This window comes from Mastomys coucha, unplaced genomic scaffold, assembly GCF_008632895.1.
Source record: "Mastomys coucha isolate ucsf_1 unplaced genomic scaffold, UCSF_Mcou_1 pScaffold22, whole genome shotgun sequence".
Classification (NCBI taxonomy): Eukaryota; Metazoa; Chordata; class Mammalia; order Rodentia; family Muridae; genus Mastomys; species Mastomys coucha.
In genome coordinates, this window is record NW_022196905.1 from 908,216 (window position 1) to 914,560 (window position 6,345).

The window sequence follows — 6,345 nt, forward strand, 5'->3', positions numbered from 1 at the left end:
AACATTGTCCAATCTTAGCTATATCCAATCTTAGTGCCATAATTTCCAGCAGTTGTCTACATTTAAATCTGAATGTGTGAAGAGTCTCAGTTCGGGTCTGGCTGTGATTCCTTCTTAACCCATAGTAGGAACGAACTAAAAATAGGAACCACCAACCAAGCTGCTTATGAAAAAAAGAAACCACAGCCGGGGACTGGGAGGGGGGGCTGTTCAGATGGAAAAATAGGTTATGGAGAGAGGAAAAGAGAAGAAGAACCTGGGTTAGGTATAGTTCAGGCAGGAAGCTGATCAAGACATAGACAGATCTGCCTGCACTGTAGGACTTCACTATTACAGATGTTCACACGGAGCCTGTTCTTGTCTCCAGAATGTAAACGTCATGTCACAATTACTCTCCATACTTCACAAACAGCCTGCCTTTGTTCTCAGAATTTGTGTTGGATGGTAAAAAGGTTTACATTAGGATATGGCATCTATCAAGCTCAGCCTTTCCACTCTCTGCAGGGTCAAGTGAAAAACTTGGGAAGATCTCAGAAAGAAAATGCAGAGAAGCCACGGATTCCCTAATCGAAGGCCTACAATTCCAAGGATCTGAGGTTCTTTTTCATCTTCAGGGTAAAACAGCTCAAATAGTCCCAGGAAGGAGCAGTGTACAGAAGATGCTTCAGCTGCACTGGGAAAATGGCTGAAGTTCATTGATTTTCTAAGACAGGGTCTCTTTCTTTCTGCAGCTTAAGCTAGCCTCCAACATAAAACAACCCCTTTGCCTCAGCTTCCTCAGTGATGGGATTGCAGGTGTGGATCATCATGCCAGGTTTGGTGTTGGTTTTAAAAAGGGAGCAGGCTAAGAGCAGAGAAGGTTTGATATTCAGACTTTATTTAAAATTGTGGAACTATTAGGATACAGAGTACAATAGTAAAGTGTTTCACTTGGTAATTCCAAGGAGTAGCTGAGATATATGTGTTTGTTTTTAGGCTGGAGCTATACAGGACACATAAGTAGAATTATGGCTTGAACAAAATATTTACTGAATTAGTTTGAAACATGAGGATAAGGGCCTGGTAAAGGGAGTCAAATTGTTATCAACACAAAATAAAAACTCATAAGAAAATGCTTTGTTTTGAGTCAAACACAAATGAGCATGTCCTAAGAACACACAAATTCATGTTGGCCTAAACAATACTGTCTCTCAACAGAAGTTACAGACAGCTTGTATAATTATAGAAGTAAGCTGGTGTTAGCCATTCTGACTGGTATGAGGTGGAATCTCAGAGTTGTTTTGATTTGCATTTCCCTGATGAGTAAGGATGTTGAACATTTCTTTAGGTGCTTCTTGGCCATTTAATATTTTTCAGTTGAAAATTCTTTGTTTAGCTTTGTACCCCAGTTTTTAATAGGGTTATTTGGTTCTCTGGAGTCTAATTTCTTCAGTTCTTTGTATATATTGGACGTAAGCCCTCTATTGGATGTAGGATTGGTAAAGATCTTTTCCCAGTTTTTTGGTTGCCGTTTTGTCCTATTGACAGTGTCCTTTGCCTTACAGAAGCTTTGCAATTTTATGAGGTCCCATTTGTTAATTCATGATCTTAGAGCATAAGCCATTGGGGTTCTGTTCAGGAAATTTTCCTCTGTGCCTATGTGTTCGAGGCTCTTCCCAACTTTCTTTTCTATTGGTTTCAGTGTATCTGGTTTTATGTGGAGGTCCTTGTTGCACTGGGACTTGAGCTTTGTACAAAGAGATGAGAATGACTCAATTTGCATTTTTCTACTTGTTGACTGCCAGCTGAACCAGCACCATTTTTTTGTTGTTTGTTTGTTTTGGGGGGCAGGGTTTCTCTGTGAAGCCTTGGCTGTCCTGGAACGCACTCTGTAGACCAGGCTAGCCTCGAACTCAGAAATCTGCTTGCTTCTGCATCCCAAGTGCTCGGATTAAAGGCGTGTGCCACCACTGGCCGACTCAACACTATTTGTTAAAAATGCTGTCTTTTTCCCACTAGATGGTTTTAGCTCCTTTGTCAAATATCAAGTGACCATCAGTGTGTGGGTTCATTTCTGGGTCTTCAATTCTATTCCATTGACCCTCCTGCCTGTCTCTGTCAAAACTCAGGTGACAACAGATGCTGTCGAGGATATAGAGAAAAAGGAACACTCCTTCATTGTTGGTGGGATTGCAAGCTGGTACAACCACTTTTGAAATCAGTCTGGTGGTTCCTCAGAATATTGGACATAATATTACCAGAGGACCCAGCTATACCACTCCTGCACATATATCCAAAAGATTCTCTGTTGCCGCCCCTCCGTCCAGTGGAAATAAGGAGGCAACAACGAGCTCTTCTCCCAGCAGTTTAATCAGGAACCTTCATTTTTACTTCTTCTTACGTATCCCAATAATCATAGTCATCCTCTCTCTAACCCCCAGCCCTCACAGGTTAAATACTTTCCCTGGTCCCAATCAGCATCAGCTACGTGGCAAAGCATAATAGGCTGCGGGAAAATCATGCCAGCTTGCATCACAAACTAGAGGCACTCAGCTTTTCCAACTAAGGCTTGTTTATCTCAATGCTCTCTGCTCTGGCTGGAGACAATGTGTTCAATATATATGTAGGGTGGCAGCTGCGGCTCCCCACAATTCTCCAACATATAACAAGGACACATGCTCCACCATGTTCATAGCAGCCTTATTTATAATAGCCAGAAACTGGAAACAACGGAGATGTCCCTCAACAAAGGAATGGATACAGAAAATGTGGTACATTTACACAATGGAGTACTACTCAGCTATTAAAAACAATAAATTCATGAAATTCTTCTGCAAATGGATAGAACTATAAAATATCATCCTGAGTGAAGTAACCCAATCACAAAAGAACACACATGGTATGCACTCACTGATAAGTGGTTATTAACCCAAAAGCTCGGAATACCGAAGATACAACTACTCACAGACAACATGAAGCTCATAAAGAAGGAAGACCAAAGTGTGGGTGCTTCAGTCCTTCTTAGAAATGGGAACAAAATACTCACAGGAGCAAATATGGGGAAAAACTGTAGAGCAGAGACTGAAGGAAAGGCCATCCAGAGACTGCCCCACCTGGGGAGTCATCCATATACAGTCACCAAACTCTGACACTATTGTGGATGCCAAGAAATGCTTGCTGATAGGAGCCTGATATAGCTGTCTCCTGAGAGGCTCTGCCAGAGCCTTACAAGAACAGAGGCTGATGCTCGAAGTTAACCATTGGACTGAGTGCTGGGGTCCCCAGTGGAGGAGTTAGAAAAAGGACTGAAGGAGCTGAAGGGGTTTGCAACCCCATAGGAAGAACAACAATATCAACCAACCAGACCCCCCAGAGCTCCCAGGGACTAAGCCACTAACCAAGGAGTACACATGGCTCCAGCTGCATATGTATCAGAGGATGGCCTTGTCAGGCATCAATGGGAGAGGAGGTCCTTAGTCCTATGAAGGCTCGATAGATGTCCCAGTAAAGAGGAATTGAGGACAGGGAGGTGGGAGTGGGTGGGTGGAAGAACACCCTCATAGAAGCATGGGGAGGGAGGATGGGTTAGGGGGTTTTCAGGAGGAAGGAAAATCAGGAAAGGGGAGAACATTTGAAATGTAAATAAAGAAAATATCCAATAAGATATACATATATATATATACATATATACATATATATATATATGAGAAAAAACTAATAGGACACAGGTTAAAAAAAAAAGTAAGCTACTGGGGGCCCAAGGGCAGAACTCAATTGGTAGCATGCTTGCCTAGCATGCATGAGGCTGTGTTCAAAAGCAAACAAACAAAACTAAAGTTTAAACTAAAACTAAACTTAATAAAAAGCAAGAAATCACACTGGGGAATATATAGAGGTGAGGAAGTTTCCTTTCTGGGAGTTGGATGTTGTCTTAAACAAGGGAAGAGAATCTTTTTCTGTTTTATCCTTTTTTGAGACACTATAATTTCTGGCTGCCCTGGAACTCACTACATAGACAAAGCTGGCCTTGAACTCACAGAGCTTTGCATCTCTGTGCAAATAATCTTTTATAAGACTTTTTAAAATATAATTTGGATTCTATTATTTTTCTCAGCTTTAGAGTTGGCATAGGCCAATGTTCTATGAGATTTAAATTGTAAAGTGTCCAGTAATCACAAAATTCTATTTCAAATGCAGAAGTTGTTAACACATGGCTAATAAAAGAGACTAAAGAGCCCAGTCGGGTAGTGCGCTCCTGTATTGCTGGTACATGGGTTGGTGATACAAGAGAATGGAGATTAGAGACTATTCTGGACTATATACCAAGGGCAATGGGCACGAAGAAGAAGACACCCCAGAATAACTTTGACTTCTTTTCATAAATATTTCATTTTATTTTAATATGTATGTGTGAATGCCTGTGTATGTATATATGTAGCACATGCAGGCAAGAACCTGTAGAAATTAGAAGAGGGGTTAGAATTGGAGTCAGACTCATCATGTGGGTGCTGGGAACCAATCTCGGGGCCTCTCAAAACTATTAAGTGTTCTTAATCACTGAGCCATCTCTCCAACTCCAACTTTGATGTCTTCACCTGCAACATTTCAGTCTTGAGCCTCCAATTAGTCTGCAAGCTCTTGAATATATTCTTGTGGCTTCTTAGGAGAACTTGATTCAGTTACACTGCTTACAGAATATATGACATATAACTGTTCTGAGAAAGGCCCCACATGCTCTGCTTTAGTGTTTTGCTGTTGCTTTCTTGATGTTATTAATTAGTATTTGTGGTGTTGGAGATCCAACCCACATTATGCAAACTAGGTAAGAATTCTACGAATAGTCCACATACTCCAGCCTTGAAACTGTTACCTTCCCCCTTCACTTCAGCCATCGGACTTCTAGCAGCGTCTGCTTGGGGGCTAACACCTGGGAGCTAAGACAGATGCTCTCTGTTGACTGTTTGTTTGTCTTTGAAGAAGCTGCCTGAGCACACCCACTGCCTGAGTATGCCAGCCAGCCCCCTGAAGATCTTCTGAACCTGAGGACTTTGGCACCTGAGCCTTCTTTGCAGTGTAATCTAGAGACTTGGTTTTGGTTTCTCCTGTGACCATAAAAACCCTACCTTATTCTAAGTAAAGTGGAGCCTTGATTGGGACGCAACTTGGCTTCGTGTTTTCTCTTTGCATTTCAAACCCTCTATTTCAGGTCCTTTATTCCCTCCTGGCTGAGAGAACCCAGTTCATGAAACTGCGGGCAGTTTCAGAAACCATTAATAATTTTTTGAACAAGAGGTCTTGAGCTTTTGCATTGCACTGGATCCTTCAATTATGTAACCAGTCCTGGTGTAGGGAATGACCCTGAGTCTTTGAGACCTTATTCTAACCCAAACTACATCATTAGCCAGTTGTATTATCTTGGGAAATTTATTTCATCTGCCTTCATCTGTAAAATAGGAGCCATAATCAGACAAAAACAAACTCCGTAGCATTTTTCAGTAGGTATTATTAGTCTTGTCATTGATGACAATAGATGAATTTGCAAAGGCGCCATAGCAGTCTTAGAATAGATCTGTTCTTGAAATTCATTTTCCTAGTTGCAGGCTTCACTGACACATTTTGTGCCAGAATCGAAGGAGAGTAGGTGTAATTTCAAATCTGATTCATCACCAAACACTCCTTACATAGCATATTTCTTATAGATTTAAAAGAGCTGATCTATAATCAAAATAATGGAGACATTATTTTAGAATGTAAAATTATGCCCATATAAAAGTATTTTGCTATTAAAATTCATCTGCTGTGAGACTGTCATTTTTTTTGCCATGTAATTATTGAACACAATATTCTTAACCAAAGAAGGTACAAATCAAAAAACATTGCTAGATCTATTTTGCTAAGAGTGCAACTTAATTATTACCTTGCTATGAATAAAATGATGGTGTTGTATTAGATTGTGGTTTGGGCTAAGTTAGGAATGAAATGAGGGGAGGCCAAGTGGGATAATTTTCTTCCATTTTTACTGAATTCCCTCTGTTAGCTCCTTGCTTATTACTATAATTAAAATCTGTCTTGGGAGGTATTTATCCTTTTAAACTATTTCTGAGGTTGAGAACAAGTTTTTAAAACTTAAAGTGAATATTTAAAAAACTGTGCTCAGCAGCTCATACTGACCTTGCAGAGGACAGAGCATGGTCCTAGCACCTACATCAGGTGACTCACAACTTTCTGTAATTCTAGTTCCAAAGGATCTGACCAACCCCTTCTGCCTTCCTTAGGCACATGCACTCAGATGCACATACTCACAGACACACACACACACATAATTAAGAGGGGAAAATCATTTAAAAATGAGCATGTTGGCATTTT

General features: G+C 40.6%; 1 long non-coding RNA gene across 1 annotated transcript; it reads left to right on the top strand.

Moving 5' to 3' along the window:
• The first annotated feature begins 474 nt into the window (after positions 1–474).
• On the top strand, positions 475–5,137 carry LOC116070078. Its single transcript, XR_004110269.1, has 2 exons — positions 475–596; positions 4,868–5,137. It is a non-coding gene; the product is annotated as an uncharacterized LOC116070078 (long non-coding RNA).
• The last annotated feature ends 1,208 nt before the right edge of the window (positions 5,138–6,345 follow it).